Source organism: Lathamus discolor, chromosome Z (genome assembly GCF_037157495.1).
Source record: "Lathamus discolor isolate bLatDis1 chromosome Z, bLatDis1.hap1, whole genome shotgun sequence".
In the NCBI taxonomy this organism is placed as follows: domain Eukaryota; kingdom Metazoa; phylum Chordata; class Aves; order Psittaciformes; family Psittacidae; genus Lathamus; species Lathamus discolor.
In genome coordinates, this window is record NC_088909.1 from 46,244,045 (window position 1) to 46,265,440 (window position 21,396).

At 39.8% G+C, this 21,396-nt stretch overlaps 1 long non-coding RNA gene across 3 annotated transcripts in view; it reads left to right on the forward strand.

Annotated features, from left to right (window-relative positions):
* Positions 1 to 21,396, forward strand: part of LOC136005098 (uncharacterized) — a 71,576-nt gene that overhangs the window by 22,782 nt on the left and 27,398 nt on the right. The window contains exons 3-4 of one of the 3 annotated variants that reach the window (XR_010608679.1): positions 9,097 to 9,341; positions 11,939 to 12,112. The exons of 1 other annotated variant lie outside the window; for it this stretch is intronic. This is a non-coding gene — a long non-coding RNA (uncharacterized LOC136005098). Of the gene's footprint in view, positions 1 to 9,096; positions 9,342 to 11,938; positions 12,113 to 21,396 lie in introns of those variants that run through there. One more of the 3 variants, XR_010608678.1, reaches the window with a different exon arrangement.

The window sequence follows — 21,396 nt, forward strand, 5'->3', positions numbered from 1 at the left end:
TCCTAAGATCCAAAGTACTCTGCAAGGCAGAGTTCATAGATTGTGGCCAAATCCTGAAGGCTCTGTAGAGAGTCTTCAGAATGAAGTGCATGACACATTATTGCATCAGATTTTCTACAAAGTACTTTTTTTGGTCTCTTTTTGGCTTATTGGCACTATGTTTTCATCACTGCAGTGTCAAGGGACTTTGTTATATTCACTAGTAGTAGTGGGGGTGACAACATTTTAAGCACATTGATAATACTGTGTAGTGGGAAAACCACTTCCATAGGTGTAGATATCCTTCTCAGAGAATTAAGAGTTTGCAGAGATACATCTGAATCCCAGGCTGAACTTTCTGAAAGTTTAAGACTTTCTAGAATTAACATTTTGGCTCCACTTACTACAGAAGTGGGACCTAAGTGCAATACTTGGATCCACCCCTACACATGGATCCAAATTTTCCCTATTTGGTGCTTGATAATAACTTCTGCTGAAGCCAGTGAGAGACTTTCCACTGACTTCACACAAAATACATCAGGCCCTTGGCTGAGAAAATATTTAGACAGGGGAATTCATCCCATCACTAATTTTAATAAACATGTTCTTAAACTTTGCTTTATAGCATTTTCCATTAAGAATAAAATCTAACAAACTGAGATGACTTTCTGAATATGAATTCTGTTCTAATGATATATTTCAAAGACTTTTCTAATGACAAATTTAAATACTTATATGAAATACATGTGCTCATTTATTATATATACACTGCTAAGATTTACAGAGGACAAAATGTGCGTGGTTTAAAAAATACAAATAAAATTTGGGTACTCTGCCTGAGTCTAGATAGTCATAGAAAACCAGCAATATCTATATGGTTCAAAGAAAAGCCAGGTCGCATTCAGTATTAATTTTAGAGATTAATTTAGAGATTCTGTAGAGGTCTCCTGGGAGTACAAAATATGTGTCAGTCTTTTTCTTGTTGATTCTTTGTGAAGAATGTAGTCTGTATAGCTAGAGTTTTGTACATGTAACAGTATCTTGGTTTTACACAGAAACAGTGGAAATCTCTTTAGCACATTAAAAAAAAAAAACTCTTTAAAGAAAAAATCCTACTATGAAAACAAACTATCCACAAGTGCTGTCTCGCTAAAGCTAATAAGTTCCAACAACTGTTAATTTTTTCTGGTTCCTCAGTGGAAGATTTACATTCCCAGTTATGCTGTAATCCATCTCAAAGGTGGCATGATACCAACACTCTTGGAGCAAGGGTCAAGTTGTGGGTAGAAGGGTAAGAGAAGGGCTCCAAAAAAGAAATAAATCTTGGTTCCTGCAGTTCAAAGAGCCGTCCCATCAGAGGACAAGAAGCTTATTTTGATTTTATATTTTGTTAAGAAAAACTGACATGAATTTGTTTGTGTCTGTTTGGGTTCTGCCAGATGGAAAGGTTTGCTCATAAGAGGCAGCTGTTTTAGCAAATTACTTCACTGTGATATAATGACTGAGTTATAACAGAGTATTGAGGAAAATCATTTCCCAATGAGATCATGATACCTAGAAACAATTTCAACAAGATTCTTCATTTACTTTGGAAAGGATTCAATTGGAAAAACTGATGATACAATGATGTATTTCTTTTGTTTGTGTTTCTTTCATATATGTATTAAGCATTTGTTTTTGCTTTGAACTAATGTATTTATTATTTTCTCTACAGTGATATATTCCCCTATTTAAAAATATAACTGCAATTAACACTGGGAAGGAAGTTACCCTGTATATAATATACCTTTCTGAAATATCTATTCTAAAAACTCACAATGAGTTCATTCTTTGGTTTTTATACAACTACTCTGCATGGCACGATTAAAATGATTTCAAGAGAAAATGTAAAGCAACACAGATAGGAAAACCTGCCTCCAGGAGGGTTATTTGAAGGTTAAATAAGGTTATTTACCTTTTATTTTTTGAAGTTTGAGTGAAGCTGGCTTGGCTAATTTGAAGAGCTGAAGCAAAAGCCCTACTTTTTCCCCATTTTAATTCTATTGCCGTAACTTTTTCTACAATCACAATTAGCATGCTGAAGAGTAAAGTGCCACAGAAACTTGATATTGGCAGGAACTTGGTCCCCTGGTCACAATGGTGCCTCTGGAGGTGTAGTAAAAATTGGCTGTAACAAGCTCTGGCAGAAGCTGTGCTTCCTGTGGCTGCTGCTACTGCGGCTGCCCAGCACTTGCATTTGTAAAAGAATCATCAGTTTTTTCTACGTTTTTTCCCCCAGCTCCATTTTAGGATATTTGTTACAGGCTGTATTCATAAAATGTGAACTGAACTGCACATACAAAAGACCTGGGTCCTGATAAGCATAAGGTGTGTGTAGCAGCGAACCTTGCCCATGCACGCCCTAGCAAGAATACTCTTTCCAGAGCCCGTTCCCACACCCAAATTGCTTAAAAAACAAAATCTTTGTGGCTTCCCCTCTGATCAAGCTGTTTCATTTAGTCATCTTTCCTTTGACTGTTAGGGCAGAAGATAAACTTTTAGTCCTGCTTACAAATCATTTAGGACACAGCTACAGAGATTGTCCAGGCACTAATCCTTTATGAGCTCCTAGCCTCTCACAGAGTAACTTCCCTGTGGCAAGCACTTACAAGGCATTTGGTAAAAAAATCTTGCAATTGCCTTAGGGAAATCTGTTCCCCATATATGGATTGTACAGATTAAAGTGATCAGTATATGTGAATTGCCTACACATCAGCAGTAGAAACTTGATTGCAATAAAGCTTGACATGGTTTATGACATCTGGCCACAGAAAGGGCATTCCTTATGCACCAAGGCATCATTTTAGGCCCTTCTGGAGGGGATATAATACTTTAACTCAGTTAGCCAGTTCTGTGGTTGCACAGTTCACTGGCCTGGGACAGCCTCTGTGGGCTAGCAGCCACAGCAGCAAATTTAGTCTAGACAGAACTCTTATTTACTTTTATGACGGCAAGCGTGTACTTTGAATGGACAGCTTCACTGAGCTGCTTACAGGGAAGCCCATATTGTCTTTCAAAAACAGTGACCAAGGCAGAACCTACCAGGAGTTTAAAACACTCCTTTCCCCATACATGGTTGTATTTCATTTAATCTTACTAGTTGCCCATTTTTGTTACATTATTATGAAGTTCTTTACAGTTTCCTTCACCAGTGAATCACTTCAGCACTTGTGTGGTCTGCTGTGTGTACTTCCACCATAGTATCTCTACCATCTTATTAATAAATAATCTAAATGCCAGCATCACTTCTTACCAGTTGGGAATGAGTCATTTATTCTTCTTCTTATCTTCCTGTTTCAGAACTCACAACACTTACACAACAGGACATCAGTTACTATATGCTGAATACACATTATAGGGTGCACTCAATTAACACTGTGTGGCAATATACAACATTTGTGGCTCATGTTTGCATTTGGATATCCAGCTGTAAAGTCTGTATTTTGCTTACATAATTCGCATATTCTGAAACCTCACGGGCTTTGTAAATATTTTCTGTATTTGGCAATAGGAAATACCATAATATCTATAACAAGGGAGTTCTACTTCAGGAATATGTTATTCAATTCCCAAATAATAATAAAGTCTTCATGATTATGCTATCTCTAGTCCACCTGGGAAGGAAGCTCAGTTTAATGACTTGTTTTTCCCTAAGCATACTTCAGGGATTTATTAACCTGCAGTGTTTCCTTCTTCATATCGTCAGACATTATTTGGGAAGGGACCTTTAGAAGTAGTGTCACTTGGGAAATCTGCTGGGGACTTATACTCCTCATAAACCTTGGTTTTTGCTGGCATCCAGGAGAGAAGGCTGGTGCATGAGCAGGCATCATCAACAGGTTACAGGCAGAAAAGTGGGCTGCTGGCGGGGAAGGCACCAGAAGCACGGAAAAACGTACTGGGAAGAACTCAGGAGAAATTCCTGGGAGCCACTACAGGAGTGTAGCACTGGTGGGGGCTGCCTGAGTTGTTACATCCCACCCCTTGCCAAGGCAGACAGTCTTGTAACCAGCCAGTCATCAAAAGGGTCCACAGAGCCCCTGTCTCAAGTCCCCTGCATATTCCTCCAGCAATAAAACCTTTTCCAATACCCCACAGCAAAATTAAAACCTTTAGTACAAAACCAAAGCCACAGAAGCTATAAAGTGTCACAGGAAATGAAGCAGAAAAGAACAAAGACACTTCTAATGTACTAAATCCGCAAAGTAGCAGGAAATGTGAAAATTACCAGATGACTTTAGAAGACAGATTACGCCACAGAGGAAGACAAAATAACGGCAATGGACCTGCTAATATGACCTTGGGAATTTTTTTTTCCTGAAGACATATTTAGCAAACTATAAGCATGTGTGCAAGTGATACTAAAAAATAACTGTTAGGCAAAGTAGGAAATTGTTCTTGACAGTCTGCATTCAAATTCGATAGCTTTCTTTCTCATAGTACCTAGGATCAACAAAATTTTTATGAAAAAGTGAAAGGGAGTCCTTGTTCTCATTTAAATGCCCGTGCATACATTGTACTTGGAAAGTCCAGTTCAGTCCTAGGATAAGGCCTGCCCAATGCTGAATGAGTTTCTAGGTAATCCAGATATCCCTGCTGACTGTGAAATGAGGTACGATTTTTCAAGGTTTTATAGTCCTTGGTCACTGTTCACAGGGGTGGCAAAATATACTTTTCTCATTAAAACATCCACATACTATTTCTGCCCCATGACGTGGGGAGTGCTGATTCTCAGAGGGAAGTTTAGTAGAATTTATTTAAAACACAGGTAAAACGATGCATTTTTTTTTTCTTTTCAGTCCAAAAAGTGAGTAAAGCATATTTCACAGAAAGAAAAGAAGCTCCATCCAAGACAAACAAAGCTTTTCAGACTAACCTGTTACAATTAATTCTCAATTGCTTATTAATGTTTATTAGTAGGAAGGGATAAGTGGGTTTAGAAATGGGGAATGCTCTTATCACAAAGTTTGTTTGTTACAGGATAGCAAATAAAGGAGTATTAAACTGAAAACACAGTGTTTTGTGAAAAGACACCCACTGCCTTCCAAGGGATTTTAGACACAGTATCTAACAACGCTGAATAACAGACAAACTGGAAACAGCTGGATGAGACAAAGGACTTTCAAATATGCAAGGTTTTTGTTTTATTAAGCAGAGCACATGTAACTTATCTTGGAATCCAGATAACTATTCTTTTCACAGCAATTAGCCTTGCTTCATTAATATGCTGCTTAACACTTGCTTGGGACTTTCTTTTCATTTTTTTCCCCCTCATGAGTCAAATATATTTGAATTTTTAAAAAAGATAATTAGAATAGATTGCATGCATTAAATCTGGGAACATCTACAGTCAGGCTCCCCAGAAGGCAAGAGACTGACATCTGACCTTGAAGCATTAGGGAAGTTATAGACATTTGGACCAGGACACAAAAGCCACAATTCCCGTTCTCATATATTACAAAAAAAAGAGACGGATTTGGCACTAGCCAAGCAAGAAAACCTTAGCCAGGATGCTCAGTAAACTTAAACCTTTCTGCAGCTCTAATTTTGCAGAAAAATTCAATGAGATAGTAGCATAAATGAGAATCAAGCATGATGCTGCAGCATCATAAGGTATAATTTGGAGAATTACTTATTATCATAGACTCATAGAGTCATAGAATGGTTTGGGTTGAAAGGGACCTTAAAGGTTATTCAGTTCCAGCTACCCTGCCATGGGCACCTTCCGCTAGACCAGGTTGCTTAAAGCACCATCCAGCATGGCCTTAACACTGCAAGGGAGGGGCAGCCACAACTTCTTTGGGCAACCTCTGCCGCCATCAGGCCACCCTCACAGTCAGGAATCTTTTCCTAATATCTAAGCTAAATCCACCCAGTTCCAGTTTAAAGCCATTCTCCCTTGTCTTGTCACTATATGCCTTTATAAAAAGTCCCTGTCCAGATTTCTTGTGGACACCTTTTAGGTCTGGAACACTGCTATACAGTCTTTCCTGAATTTTCTCTTCTCCAGGCTGAATAAGACCAGCTCTCAGCCTGTCTTCACAGGAGAGGAGCTCCAGCCCTCTGACAATATTTGTGGCCTCTTCTGGGGTTGCTCCAACAAGTCGATGTTCCTCTTATGTTGGGGGCCCCAGAGCTGAATGCAGGACTGCAGGTGGGGTCTCATGAGAGCAAAGTAGAGGGACAAATTCACCTCCTTCGGCCTGCTGGCCATGGTTCTTTTGATGCAGCCCAGCATATTATGTTACCACAGATAATATAGTTACATCCCGATTAGAAGTTAATTAAACAGGTATTCTTATGCATCCTGCTATCAGCTAAGAACATGAAAAAGTGAAATTCACCAGTTATCATTCTGTCTTGACGTTGATCCTGCTTGGAATCTGCTAATGGGTCTTGGTATGACAGAAGGCATGAAGGTGATGGCATTTCATATCAGCCAGTTGAAAAGTTCATAGTAAATGTCAAGCTGTAGTGCATAAACTTGGATGAATCTTTGCTTAACAGCACCTAAAGCCAGAGGCCTTGCTCAGAACTCATCTACTATGGTAACTAACTTTTAACAAGTCCAATGACATAATTTGAATCAAAGCTTTTCAATTCAAAGCAGAGAAAATGGGAGAAATTGAGGTACTACTGCCAGATGAAAGTCTTTTGGGAATAAGGGAAAGTGTCACGAGAGTCAGTGACAATAGCAAGTTGCAATGTGTCTCTTCACACTACAAAAGATATGTGTCCAAAGCCTTTTTGAAATAGGAGACTTTTTTCTCCTTACCTAAGTTTTGAGTAATCTTTGATTCGGGTCTGCACACATGACCCAAACACACCGGGGTCTAGAGGGATCACTCTGCCACCAGAGAGAAGTAGTCAGCTCGGTTTTGTTTTTAGCGAGGAGCAATTTCAGAGGAAGGAAGAAGTAAGAGGAAAACAAAACTATTCAGAATGTCAGATCAAGAGATCTTTCACCTTAAACCTTCCTGTGTTTCACTTTATCAGACAGCAGCTGGATCCATTCCTTCTCTTTTCTATTCAGTGATAAGCAGTCTTTATTGGTAAAGCCCAGAAGTCTGTAACCCTATTACCATTACTCTTGAAAATTCAGAGAAAATCACTGCTTAAAACCGAGTTTGCTCCAGAAGCAAGGACAAAAAACAAAAAGAAAACCAAACCCAAAACTGTGGGCTCTATCTCTGCTGGATTCAGCTGAGGCATTTTCTGCTGCTATGGCTTGTGCTGGTATGTGAGTTTTGAACTGGGGTAGCTAAGGAAAAGATGCATATTCATATCTGCCACGCCCACTTCAGGGCAGTAATCTTCAGCAGTGGCACAAAGGGACAGCTGAGAGTGCTAACCTTGTAAATATTCCCATTATGGCTTACCAGAGACAGTGATTCAGAGTCCTTGACATGAACATGTTATCTGTAAGATGATGGAAGATTTGCAATGAATTTTATTCATGTCTCAAAACAACATCTTGTCCTTCTCCAGTCTGTGTGCCTCCTTGCTCCCACAGGCACATCGTTCCTTGTCATCTCTTTCCTTCACATTGCCACTGCAATTAATTCACCTGGAGCAAAACCCTGCTCATTTTTGTTGCCAATCCAGCTGATCAGCACAATGCAGTCTCAGGGTTATTTTCCTTTTACTGAAGCGTGGTTAACTGGATAAACCCTCTGCCAGCAGCATTACAATTGACAGCCATTTCTCAGAAGCAGTCCCCCTCCCTTGGCGTGCTGAACCATTACACAAGCTAAACTCATCATGTGTGAGGGCCAGGCAAAAAATGGAGCCCCAGGCTTCTTGAAGCACAAGCCAATAGCATTAAGCAGCTAAGTACTCTGCCTGCCTTCCTTATGCTGTAGCTACAGCAACACTGTGACCATCTCATGGGGCTTACTGTAAATGAACTGGTACTTCTTAACTGAAATGCCTTGGTACAGTACAATAATGACTCCATGACAATAGCTTTGTACAGTAAATTACTATTCTAATCAGATATTTTATTGGTAGCAGTATACTTCCTAAAGCTAACATTTCATTTGCCTCCTTTGCCTTGTAGGAATCCTGCTGCTGAAACAATAGATAGCTATAAAGCTAATGGTCTTGCTTAAGCTCCCCCTTCTGAGAGAGAGAAAGAGAGAGAGATCATAGTCGTTTCCAGCCATTTGTGTTAAAATACAAAGAAAATAAGAATCATTCAAAAATGATGTGCCAGGCAGTCTGTATTAATATTTATGTTGTCATTAATATTGATAAGAATGCACCTTATGCTTTGTTGTCTACCCCCAGCATCCTTAAGTTCCCTGATATTCAAGCTAGTAGCCATTAGCTCGCATCTTCCTCTATACACAAAGCTTTAAAAAGCCTTGGCAGGGCTCCAGCTCACTTACGCTTAAATGGACACTCAAGCTTCAACGGACACACAGCTAAATATACGCCAATAATTCAAAATAGTATGACTGTACTGGGGCTGCTAGTAAATCCATCAAGCAGTAAATATCATCTGAAGCCAATGCAAGCTTTTATCTTTCCAATTTTGTGTATGTCTTTGTGAAGCCCAGGCATTCAGTGAATCATGTAATTTATTCTGCAGTGCAGAGCCTGGGCTGTCTCAGACATCATATTGACTTTTTTCCATCTGTCAGGGGCAGTCACTGCTCCGCTTTTGTGCAAACGCATCACATTGCATTTATTTATTTATTTAATCCCACTCTCTAGTGCAATTGGGCAAGGACACGTTTTTGCAGATCAACAAATACTAAGAGAAGGATCTGAATATCATTGCAACAGCATGTTAAACACTTGTCCTAACCAGTTTGTTAAATCAGCAAATGCACTTCAAGCAAGCACTTGTAATGGCTTAGAAAGGACTCCCTACTGCAATGTTTTATTAAGCCTCAAATATGCCTTGTTATTTTCTTTTGCTCTTTAGGTCAGCAGAGATGCCAGTATAATGTAAATAATACCAAACAGCTGGGCTTATTGACTTGTGGTCTGTGTTTGCATGGATATTCAGAAACGGTAGAAGATACAGAGATAAAAATAGATGGTATTGACTGGGTTAACATTCTCTCCCAGAGCTGGAAGGAACAGAATTGCCCTTAGAGGAAGAAGAGATGTCATGCGCATCCTGTGAGAGCAGCTGGGCTGGCCACAGCCTTCCTTCCACAGACGGCTACATGACATCACTACCAGCTTCATCCTTGCAGATTGCCCATACGCTGGCAGAGGTGGCAGGAGAAAAGGACTAAGTCAGTGCATTTGCCAGCAGTCAAGGATTGTCCTGCTGGGGAGATACAAAGCCAAAAGACCTTGGCCCAGAGGTAAAAGGTCAAATTGAAAAACTGTGGAAAGTTTGTGACTGCATGGCATATTTTAGTAGCTGGAAATGAGTCAGAGTCGAAACCTAATTGCCTCAATTCCTTGACATAAAAAGAGGTTTTATTTTGAGGGGAGAGAGGTGAGACTTCACTAGCTGTCTACCTCAAAATATAGGTCCTTTTTTTTAAAAAAAAAAAACTCGCACACAATATATACATATTCTCTAATTGCCTGTTCTCAACAACATTGAGCCCATACCATGTCCATGTGCAAATTCTGATTCAGAAATTCTCCTAGGTTGTACATGCAAGGAACATGCAACTATGGCTGTTCACCCAATTTGGAGCCCAGATCCTTGTATTTCTACTGCCTTTGGGGTGTGTGACTGATTTTAAATTCAAACTCATGGGTTTTAGGACAGTCACAGCCACGATGTAGTCACAGTTCCCTTTTGACTTTACCCAGTAGTAATAAATCTGCAAGACCAAACCTGGAAGTGCTAGTTATCTCATAAGCCTTTGCAACAAGAGTTTGCAGAAGCAGATCAAGCATCCTGGTTATTGCAATCCGAAGTAGCAAGCCTTTCCTGCACTCCATGGGATGGGGTGTGGGAACACAGAGAGCTGATGACTACTGTGATGTTCATCCCGCATGGTGCAATAGCAAACACTGCAGCCACCCTGGCCAGAAAGTTGCTTTCTTTTTCACTTTAGCACAGAAAAGTTATCATGCTCCAACCTGTGCCCCTCCTGAGCCCCGTCACTCAGCAAGTGATTAGAGATTTTGTTCTACACCTCTGTAAAGGCATGAGAGATGTGTACTACTGCATCAGGTATTTTCTTGACAACACCCATTTTTTAGTGATGCAGGAGTCTGCGATTCGTACTCCAATATGCCATGAACCCAAGGTAAATGTCCATAATCAGATATGCAGAGGCTGTTACTGGATTATAAAGCAAGACATTGTGGACCACTAAGGCTGATTTATCAGCACTTACATATAGTCACTGCCTGGCTCTTTAGCCATTTCAATGTGCTTTTATCAACCCAGCATTCTTTCCTAAGCCACAGGCAGGGACAGTTTTGGCTACAGGGAAATCAAAGCTCTAAAGACTCATGAAAACTATATAGGTAGAGCACCAAGAAATGACAGACAATTTAAAACCAGAAGATAAATTTATTCCTTCAAGAAGACTGAAAAATAAGGCCAGTCTCATCATGCTAAATGGCAAACTGAAAGTCAGCAGGTAGGTTACTTGCCAGCATAGAAAAATTAAACCAGTAGGATAGCATCCAACTTGATCCTCCAAAAGTCATGAAATATTTGCAAAGGTTGTGACGCAATAAGGTGTCAGATAGAAAAGTGATTTAATAATGTAAATTTCAATAAGAGTGGTCAATAGGCGTTTCCCCAAATGGAAAGGCTTTTCTTGTCCTTGAACAATTGTGAAAAAAATGAAAAACACCCATCCAGACTGCCTGGTGGGACAGTTGAAGCAATCCCCCAGCCCTATGTGGTTTCCACTGCCAGATAAACAAGTTGGCTTATGTCACTCCAGACTCAGCCAAAAAGCAAGGCTCTCTGGACAGCCAGGAAGTTTAGATGCAATGAAAGCTCAGGCCCAAGATAGTAACATATCGCAGATGTAGTTGTTTTAATCAAATCTTGTCATATAATTCAACTCACAAAGTGTACCTCCAGCACATTTTGAACCTCGCTGGCATGCCAATTATGAGCTGCAGAGACTCTGTATTTGCATATGAGAAGGCACAATAAGGAAGGATAAATTAATTATAATAGTACTTGAACTTCAGTTTACATGGGTTTGTAAATCTAATTTTCTTCTTGTTTCTGTAGCAAAGCAGATAAATTATACAATGGAATTAAAGCTGCCTCTTAGAAAAATCAAAACTGTGCTATCTCATCCGGGTTCTCACAGGTGTTGAATAATGCCAACTATACTGAAATCTACAATGGTTGAGTACTCTGGATCAGAGCCTTGAGACTAAACATCAGGGCAATACATATTATACTTTAAAACATCAGCACGGAGGCCTCTAAGGCTCTTCACTGTCTGTACTCCTCCATCTCACCCTCCTTCCTTCCCACACATGAGCACATGTGAAGCAATAGCACCCAAACATGCATTCAGCACACTTTTATTAATCTCCAGTTAGAAAGTACTGCCCGGAACACATTACCTACAGTGTCCTGAAAAGCAGCATGCTGCTTTTCTAAAGAAACAAAAGGCAACTCACTAAGTAATTCCCCAACACCTGAGAGCAATTAATGTGAGCAGAAGCAGGAAAGATCATCAATTATTTAAAACAAAATGAATAAGTAACATTGTCCTTTTCCAGCACTCATGAGTTTTATAGCTTCACCTGAATAAATTTAGGGGAGACAAAACCACAAGACATAGATACACCACAGGCTATAAAACACAGCAAACATAGGAAGAGAGGGCTCTGTCTCCACAGCTGTCTTCAGGGTTTCTAGTTCTGTAAGTGTGACGGGGCCTGTCAGTTGCTTAGTTTTGATACATGCACCCTTGCCTCCCATATTTTGAAATCCTATATTCTTTTCTGTACATTTCAGACTTTTCTTGTCAAATGAAGCTGGCCAGACTTTTCAGGCTGCAAAAGAGTGATCAAAGAGCAGCAGACATCTTCTGTGAGTTGTCACTCCCTGATTATAATGAACAAAAAAAAAGTATCTGTAAGTCATGCTGATTTGGGCAATACAGTGAAGGCTTCAATAAAGTTTCAGAGCAGGCGGTTTCCAGAGCTCTATGTGTTTTTTTAAATGCAGAACTGAGGGTCTTGAGGACAATGTTATAGTCTAAATCACCACAGACTTGAGTTGGACAGACGGGATTTCAGGGGAACATAGAGTTTATTAGCAATGCAATTGCTGAACATAACATATGGCAGAAGGAGAATTATATTTGGCACACTAATGGCTAAAGACTTTCAGAGCAAAGCCTATTAGACACAGTACAATAAGTCCTTTGTGACTGTTCAAGCTAAACAAGGCTTGAAGTGCTCGTGTCTGTTGTTCCCCCAACTCCTATTGGCAGTTTCAAGGAAACTCACAAGTGCTTCATGCAGAATAACACAAGCTTGCACAAGGTCATCTGTGTAAAATCCTCCTACAGATACCCAGAATCTTGACTAATTGTCTCAGATGAAGTGCACTATGTCATTACCATGGAGGCAAAGTACATCAGTAGTCCTCAGGACCAGATTCATGTTATTATTACTGTTGCAGTGCTATTAACAACATTTCAGGCTTTCCATCATTAATGTTTTTTAACCTGTTTTGGAAGAACAGACCTCTAAAAAGTGGAAGAGAGCCAAATAATGGGATAGAAGCTATTAAAAGAAGAAGTGGTGTGTTAAAAGCTGAGTTTTAAAGGAGAAACACATAAACTATGCCAACTAATGTCAAGGGTCTTACTTATATATTTATTTGCTATAGCTCTGTAGCTCCTAATGACTTCATTAATAAGAAGTTTTAAGTATGAAATATCTTCAGTGTCACCTAATTGCCATTTGGAGGAGGAAGTCTGAGCTATTTCTCTCTGAAGAAACTTGGTATTGCTTGCAGGTGTCACATTCAGCACCAGCAAAATAAAACACTTTTTCATGCAACTCAAGGGAGGTCCGTGCCAGGCTCCTGCAACCAGTGCAGAACAATGGCCACACAGAGGCAGCCCAGGCATGATGGGAGCTGGGGAGGGGCAGCTTCAGAAAGGATGGGAAGCAGATGTGGAGAACAACTCTCCAGGAGATACTGAGTCATGCTGGTTTTGCCTTTCCTTGATGAACAGTCCTCCTCTGGCAGCTGCGAATTTGTGGTATCTCATACCCCACAGCTGGATCTATGGTGCTGTACACACTGGGGATGTATTTCAGCCAGTGATCCCTGCACAGTGCCATACCAGGAGATGCACTCCTCCCACCAGGACTAAGCTCCTATGCTGGCTGCTCTGTGTGGGAGAATGAGTTTCACAAACCATGAGCTGCAATTGGTTCAGTGGTTTAGGCGCAGCGGAAATTACACAGCGGTAAAGAGGGCTTTATAAAGGAGATATTTAGGAGTTTAAACATGGAATTGTGTCCAAAAAATTAAGCTCTTTACGTAAGTGACAGTCAGGCATGTCTAACAAAATTCTTAGGTTTTCTAAACCTCTTTTCATAATTAACTTTAAAAGAGGACCCAATTAATACAGCCTTTGGCAGTAACAGATATCAAAGCCAACTCTTTGTTTTCGTTTGTTTTGCACTTCCGAGCATAGCCTTCTAATCACTGAAGCTCCTTCTCCAGTGTACAGCCCACCCCTGGGACTGGCTGCTACAATATATTTCTGGAGCAAAGACCTCAGCAAGATCCAGAAGCAGATCAGATATTTATATAGATATTAAAATGTACTGAGTTGTAAAACCAAGTACTAAAAATGTGATCATCAAGAGGAATGTAAACCCTCAGAATTCAGAACTTAATTCAATCTACCCAGGGGTAGAAGCATCCATACAGAGCTAAGAGAAGGCTTGTCCAAAGAACTGAGAGTCCAAAGAACCAGAGATAGAACTGACACCAAGAACTGAGTATTTCAATTTTCAAAATATTTTCATTCATGCATTTCACATGGCAGCCAAATAAATGCTATCAACAGTACCTTGGAGGAGAACATAATGGACATGACTTGCTGCTGGCCATAAAATGAAAAGTTCTCTGACTGCTTCTCTGGGTGAATGTTGCAAATTCAGAAAATTATTATAAACTGTTAAGCAACAGATTTTTATGTATGTATTTATATATAATGCACACATATTTTTATAATGCAACAGTTCTGTATATGTTGAATATCCTTACTGGTGGTATATGATAGATCTAGAATTTCTCTATTTTTTTCACTCTTGCTTAGCGCAGTAGTATATTTAAAAACAACATAGCATTTGAATTAAAGGAAAAATTTCTCCATACTCATCCACCCCCAAACCATAACATTCAGACCATTCCTTTCTGATGTTCAGGGAGTTTTTTTATTGTATATTAATTAATTCATTATTACTGTATAACTGTTCTCCAATCAGCCAAAGTGTAGCTCAAAACAGTGATACAGAATAGTGCAGAGAAGTAACTGAGTCTGGGGGTCAAAACCACATGCAAGCTTATAATCTGACTGCAGATCATATATGCAGTCATTTTGCAGAAACGATCCCATTCTTCAGACTATAGCAGTTATCAAGAGTTACTCTAAATAGTTATAAAGGCTTGAGCTGTCACAACTGTAACACCTGTACAACATCTCTGATGGGGTTGTGTATATGCTAGGGTATACGTATATGCTGATGAGCAGATGTTATGGAGCTTCCTTCTCGGTCCAATACCATCTTCAACTCAGCTGCAGAGGGACAAACCAAAGTCTGAGGCCGTGCATGCAAGCAGAAGAGACACTGGTAATCCCACAGCTGTGTCACTGACACAAACGGCAACTGCCAGGCTTCTGCTGACTTAAATATCAGTCAGGACTTTCCAACCTAAAGCAGACTTTCAATTTCAAGAGCCGGAAATTCTTGTTTGTAATGTGCATCAACTGCCATTGGATATAGACGATTATCTTTACACAAAGGCTATAAACAAGGTTGTTTACAACAGGATAAGATTTGATTTATGCAGGACTTGGCTCAAACTGTCCAGATTGGCTGAATGTGACCATTTTTCTGAAAGATGCACAGCAATATTCTCTGTCAAGCTGTCCTCAATATAAGTTAGCAGTGGTGTGTTAAAAGCTGTCATTCTCATTTAGCTACTGAAAAAATGGTATTTTGAATGCAGCTTTCCTACCAGTAAACAATCATTCTGTACCAAATATTTATCACCCTACTGGCACAAAGAGTTGAAAGTTGACTACATACAGAGTTTTATTATAGTACACAATATTTATATATTATAGTGTGTACTTCTTTCTGTAATTTTTATTCTCCACGTACATACCTCTGGGAATGAATTATGAGCAGGATTTTTTTTATTTTTTCCCCACTTTGTACAGTGTGTTAATATTGTGTATTCATAGACAAATGGAAGAAATGAAATCATGTCATTAGCCCTCAGACAATGTTAGCTATATTTTCATCTTAGGCACTTATATATTTGATATAAAGAGCTGACTGTGGTTTAAAGAGCTTACATAAGCCATGTGCTGTCTAGAGACATAGCATTAAACATGATTTGTCCAATTGTTTGCCCCTGCTCTCCCCGTAAGCAAAGTATAAAAGCATTGTGAGTTAAAAGATACTGTTTTAGGTCCCTTTACCTTTTTACTTTCTTCACTTCTTACAACATTCCAGAAGTTTATATTATAAGGGTCATTATTTCTGGAATTCAAGCTGTGTTTTCAATATATCTGTATTTTGTACTAATGTTTTGTTTAACTATATTCACCATGCATTTTATTTTACTTTAATTACTAAATAACCCAGTATTATTTTTAACAACTAACAGTGTGTTCCTGGAAATCATTTCAGTTTTATAATGGTAGGTAGAAATAGAGACTGTCTAGAAAGTCAAGCAACAAACAAATCCTCTGTTCTTCAACCCACAAAATGATTGCAAAATCCCCCTCAGTGCTGTGTAGCAGCATGATTGTTATGTGATATTATTACATTACTGTTGTATATAGTCACTTTGAAAAAGCAGAAACTGCTTTGCACTTAGAAACTCACTTTTCTCAATTTTTTTTTTTTTTAAATACTAACGTGAAGACATTCTAACTGTCTTTATGGTTAGCCTGAAAGTAAAGGGACTATTTACCCATTTTTATTTTTTTGAAAATTCAATTTGGGTCAGATTAAATAAATCAAGTAAGTATGAAATACTGAATTTGGGTCCCTCTTTACAGAAATTTCTAACTTAGATAAGCCCCTCATTGCACAGAATGCACAATTTCATCTGACTTTGGAGGTTCTGCTTAGCTGTCACGCCGATAATGTCCTAGATTCTTAAGAATGGCAGAAAATTAATCAATTCTGCCAGGCAAAAATTCAGAGAGCAATTTTATCAGAATTGTTTTTAGCAGTGTCTCTTCTTAATCAGGATGATAACTGATTTCCAAGCTGCTCCAATTAAGAGGATTCTACAGCAGCCAGAATCTGTGCATAGTATGCTGAAAACCAAAGACAGCTTAAGAAATTATTGCATATCAAAGTTGAAGAATATAATTAATATGGTAATTAAATTATTTTCACCAAAATGTCCTTTGTGGAGCTTAAATGCTTGCTTGTCTGACATGTCAATTTTTTCCTGACTTAATAATTTACAACATGCCCTTTGCCCTAGATCTTTGAAATTGAACAAGGGTGGCATTTGTCAGCAAGTTTCTCAAGTCTCCTACCTCTCATTCCATGAGCTGTCATTTGAAGAGTTACATTTAACTTGTGAAAAGGTCATTTTTCTACTAAGAAGAGAACTTGGTGTTTCACATGATTTGTGCCTGGAACCAAATTCCATTTTACCCTACAGAAATAGCTATGCATATACACACATCTCTTTGTGTGTGTACACAAATTAATGCTTTTAGAAAAACATGACAGGTTTTATGATAAGGACCACTTCAAAAACTTCTTACATATTTGTTTTACATACATGTTTTGTGGACAACATCTGGGAGAAATAACCATCATGTATGAATTTGTATTGTGATAATGAGGTCATAAGGACTACAGTCACTTAAAATAATCCACCTTCCACTTTTCTTTCATAACTTATTCTATATCTTCCTTTTTGCAACTGTATAATATGTGTGTTGATTTAAACAAAATATTTTCAAAAATATCTGAGGACATTATCTAACAAAAAATAGTGATAATACTGGGAATAAAATCTACAGAAGGAATTAGTAAATTGTGTCCTCCCATATGAAATAATTTCCTCTCTTTGGAAGCTGGACATATACACACATAATACACTGGACATCTATTTCTTTGCTCTTGCCATATGCATTTCAGTTTACCATTCCTTTATGTTGTCTATCATACCTTCAGATTTGATGTCATATTGCAAAGCAGATCAGCACATAATTTATAAGAAATACATATGCGGATTTTAAAAAGCAAGAAAGAGTTCCTTAGTTCAGTTGCTAAGTGTGTTTTTCTGTTTTATAAAGCACTCTGTAACAGAGTGGGAGAGCATTGTTCTTAGTGGTAGGCAGGAAGGTATCAGTGAGGCAGAAAGAAGCACCCCATATCTCACCTAGGAGCACTGGTTCAGTCACCACTGGTGTATCAGTCGTATACACAAATGGTAGTTACAGACTTCTGCAGCACACAAATCCATCACACATCTGGATCAAGGGCATAAGTGATTTGAAAGATTATCCATAAATAAATAGAGAAACCCCGCCTAAAAGAACTCCAGTTATCATATCGCATAGTTACTTGAGAATTACAGGTGAGGTAGGAACATTCAGATGTACGGTTGTCTCTGTCACTGACTTCTAAAATCTGATGGTCATTTCATTATCTAAACTAGAAAATCATGTCTCTTTTAAAACCACCAAGAATTCACTGAGGCCCTCAGATGTCTCTAATGAGGTGCTGTACGTGCAGCTCAAAGGTAAAGTCTGTAAAACAGCATCCTGTTAATGCTGGCCTCCAAGCAAGCTTTGCATCACCATCACTGCCCTGGAAGAACAAGGCCTTTTTCTCGATCCAGACAGGGGCCTCACATAGTCCCTGCATCCTGCTATGGCACCAGCTGCACAGCACACTTGTGATTGCGGGTGGCCTTCTCTTTCAGCAGCATCTAGCATCAGTTATATGTTCTGCAAGAAAAGGCTTTAGAGCAGCAAATTTTCGCTGCCTGATATATGCATGAGTTTGTAAGACCAGGCCAGCAAGTATCAGGTACCCACTGTCACTGGGAGAAGTCCTGTGAATAGGTCTTTGCAGCACACAACTCTTCCCTTCTAACAGCTGTCAAATGTTTTCCTCGAACAAGACTATGTACATAACAGCAGCTTGAACGTAGCTCTTTAGAAGTGTTTGTGTTTCATGAGGTGAAGAAAACTCTTTCCGGTCCAATGGAGACTTTTAACTGAGTGTATCATAAAGGATTTTTTTCTTTCTCTCTCTTTTATATCATGTAGAAATGTAAAAGTGACCATAATAGGTTTTCCTCTTTGCTGATAATATAGGGTGTTTCTGACAAGAAGGAAATTCAAGCTGACAGATTCTTGGCTCAGTTCAACTACTCTGACTGATGTGAGCTGGTTACCTTTCCCCCCTGTTTTCTTTTTAAAAAATAAATTATCACTGGGAAATCTTCACCTCAGTATGAGCCACGTATTTCTGTTACAAAGGTCAGCCCATTATATAATTTTACACATATGTCCAATACAAATCAATTCTGTTTGGCTCAAGTACACCTAAAGAGGCTCAGAACACATTCAATCCAAAATGTATCACATTCTGCTTGATCAGATTTCCAAGAATTAGATTTTTCTTTTTCCAGTCAACTGGAGTTAAATAATGTTAAAATTCTGCACAGGGTTACTTTATACAAACAGTCATTACATGGTAATTAATATTTCATCATTGATATAATTTTTTCTGTAGAATTATCACTTTTTATTTATATAAAAATTCAAATCAAACCACTTTGCTCTGTGCTATGTGGATAGTATTTATGAACCTCCGTAATATGAGATAGATTTGTTTAATTTAGAGTTCAGGGTTAAGTATTCATTCTGTAATAGAAAATGAAAAAGGGATCACTGCTCTCTGCAATGATCTACGTATCAGTCTCAGTCCAGGAAAGCATTATTATTTAGTTTACAAATTAGGCAGCTTTTTTGTCTTTTTGATAGGTGTCCAAAGCAGTTCAGCCAATGTTTCTGTTAGCTAAAGAGGCTTCTGCCTTTCCCACTCCCAGTGGATATGATACTTGCAAAAGCTCCTTGGCAGAAGAAAACAAGGACTTATGTTTGTACAAAACCAGTGAGACAGAGAACATTTTTACAGCTGCATGATGCAGAGCTTGTCTCCACCTGGCCCCGGGGTTTGGCAGCCAGGGCACACCTGTAGCCTGGTGCCAAGTCTGCCTGTGGGAAGGCTGCTGCCGACACTGTTGGGCATCCAAGGTCTGCAGAAGTGCAACCTTCTGACAATCATAGCTCTGTCACTGCAACCCAGGGGTAGATCCAGTTCTGCCAGTTGCATTTCCTCACAAAGGACCAAGTCTTCCTGTCTCAGACCAATACTGCCAGCATAGATGGCATCTTAGTAAGACAGAACACTATGAAGTGACAGACGCTCACAAACAGGCATAAGGTATTCAAGAGAAAAATGTTCAAGTAATATTAACCTAAAGGTATCATTATTAGGAGGCTAATGAGGAAACACACTCGCAACAGGAACAACCAGCTGATGCACTGGTGAAGAAGATCACTACTGGTGCTACCAGGAAAAAGCAGCAGGTCATAATAACAGGGGACTCTACTTTGAAAGGAACAGAGGCACCCATCTGTCGGCCTGACCCGCCCTCAGGGGGGGTATGTTGCCTACCAGGAGGGGCATGAATCAGGGATGTTGCAGAGAGGCTGCCTGCTCTAGTAAGTCTCACTATTACCCACCTCTAGTGGTCTATGTGGGTGCTAGTGATATAGACAGCAGTAGCCTGGAGAACATAAAGAAGGACTACAGAGCCCTGGGAAAGGTGGTTAGGGGCTCTGGAGCTCAGATTGTCTTTTTGTCAATAATCCAGGATAAAGGGGAGGACCTAAAAAAAGGCTACAAGGGTTAGCCAGGTTAATAAATAGTTAGAAGGGTGGTGCCATAGTTAGGGGTTTGGGTATTTAGAACAGGGGACTCAGTTTAGTAGGCCAGGTCTACTGGAGGCTGGTGGAACTGGTCTGACAACGAAGGGGAGGAGCGGTTTTTATAGGAGGCTTGCCAGTCTGGTCAAGAAAGCTTTAAAATAGATATGTTGGGGTAGGGGGGCATCATTCCACCCCAACACACACAGTCAGTAGCCAGCACCTATAATAAATGCTTGGACCAATGTAGAGATATTCCAGCCACTCCAGACAGTGAGCCGGCTTCATTTGGAGCTTGGCTAAGATGCCTCTATACAAATGCCCGTAGCATGGGGAACAAACAAGAGGAATTAGAGATGTGTGCATGTATAGGGGGATATGATATAATAGGCATCACAGAAACATGGTGGGATGGCTCCTATGACGAGTGTTGGAATGGAAGGCTACAGGCTCTTTAGAAAAGACAGGCCTGGCAGATGGGGAAGAGGAGTTGCTATTTATGTTAATGATAGGCAAGAGAGAATGGAACTCTGTCTGGGGACAGGTGAGGAGTCAACAGAGTGTTTGTTTGTGGGTCAGGGTTAAAGGGAGAACAGCGATGGGAGACATTACTGTGGGAGTCTGTTACAGACTGCCTGATTAAGAGGACTTTGCAGATGAAGAGCTCTATAGACAGATAGGAACAGCCTCGTGCTTACAGGCCTTTGTTCTCATGGGGGACTTCAACCACAATGACATCTGCTAGAGGGACGTTAAGGCCCGACACAAGCAATCTGGGAGGTTCCTTGATTGTGTGGAAGACAAATTCCTTCTGCAAGTAATAGAGGAGCTGACAAAGAGAGGTGCCATGCTTGACCTCGTGCTCACCAACAGGGTGAAAATGGAAATGGTTGGAAATGTGACACTCCAGGACAGCCTTGGTTGTAGCTATCATGAGATAGTCAAGTTCAAGATCCTCAGGACGGTGAGAAGAGCGTGCAGCAAGCTCACTGCCCTGGACTTCAAGAGAGCAGACTTTGGCCTCTTCAAGATTCTGCTTAGTAAGGTTCCATGGGATATAGCCCTGGAGGGCAGGGGAGCCCAAGACTGTTGGTTGATATTCAAGGATTACCTGCTACAAGCTCAGGAGTGTTGCATCCCAACTAGAAGGAAGTGCATCAGGAGGGCCAGGAGACCTCCATGGATGGATAAGGAGCTGCTGAGGAAACTTCAAAGGAAAAAAGAGGCTTATAAAAGG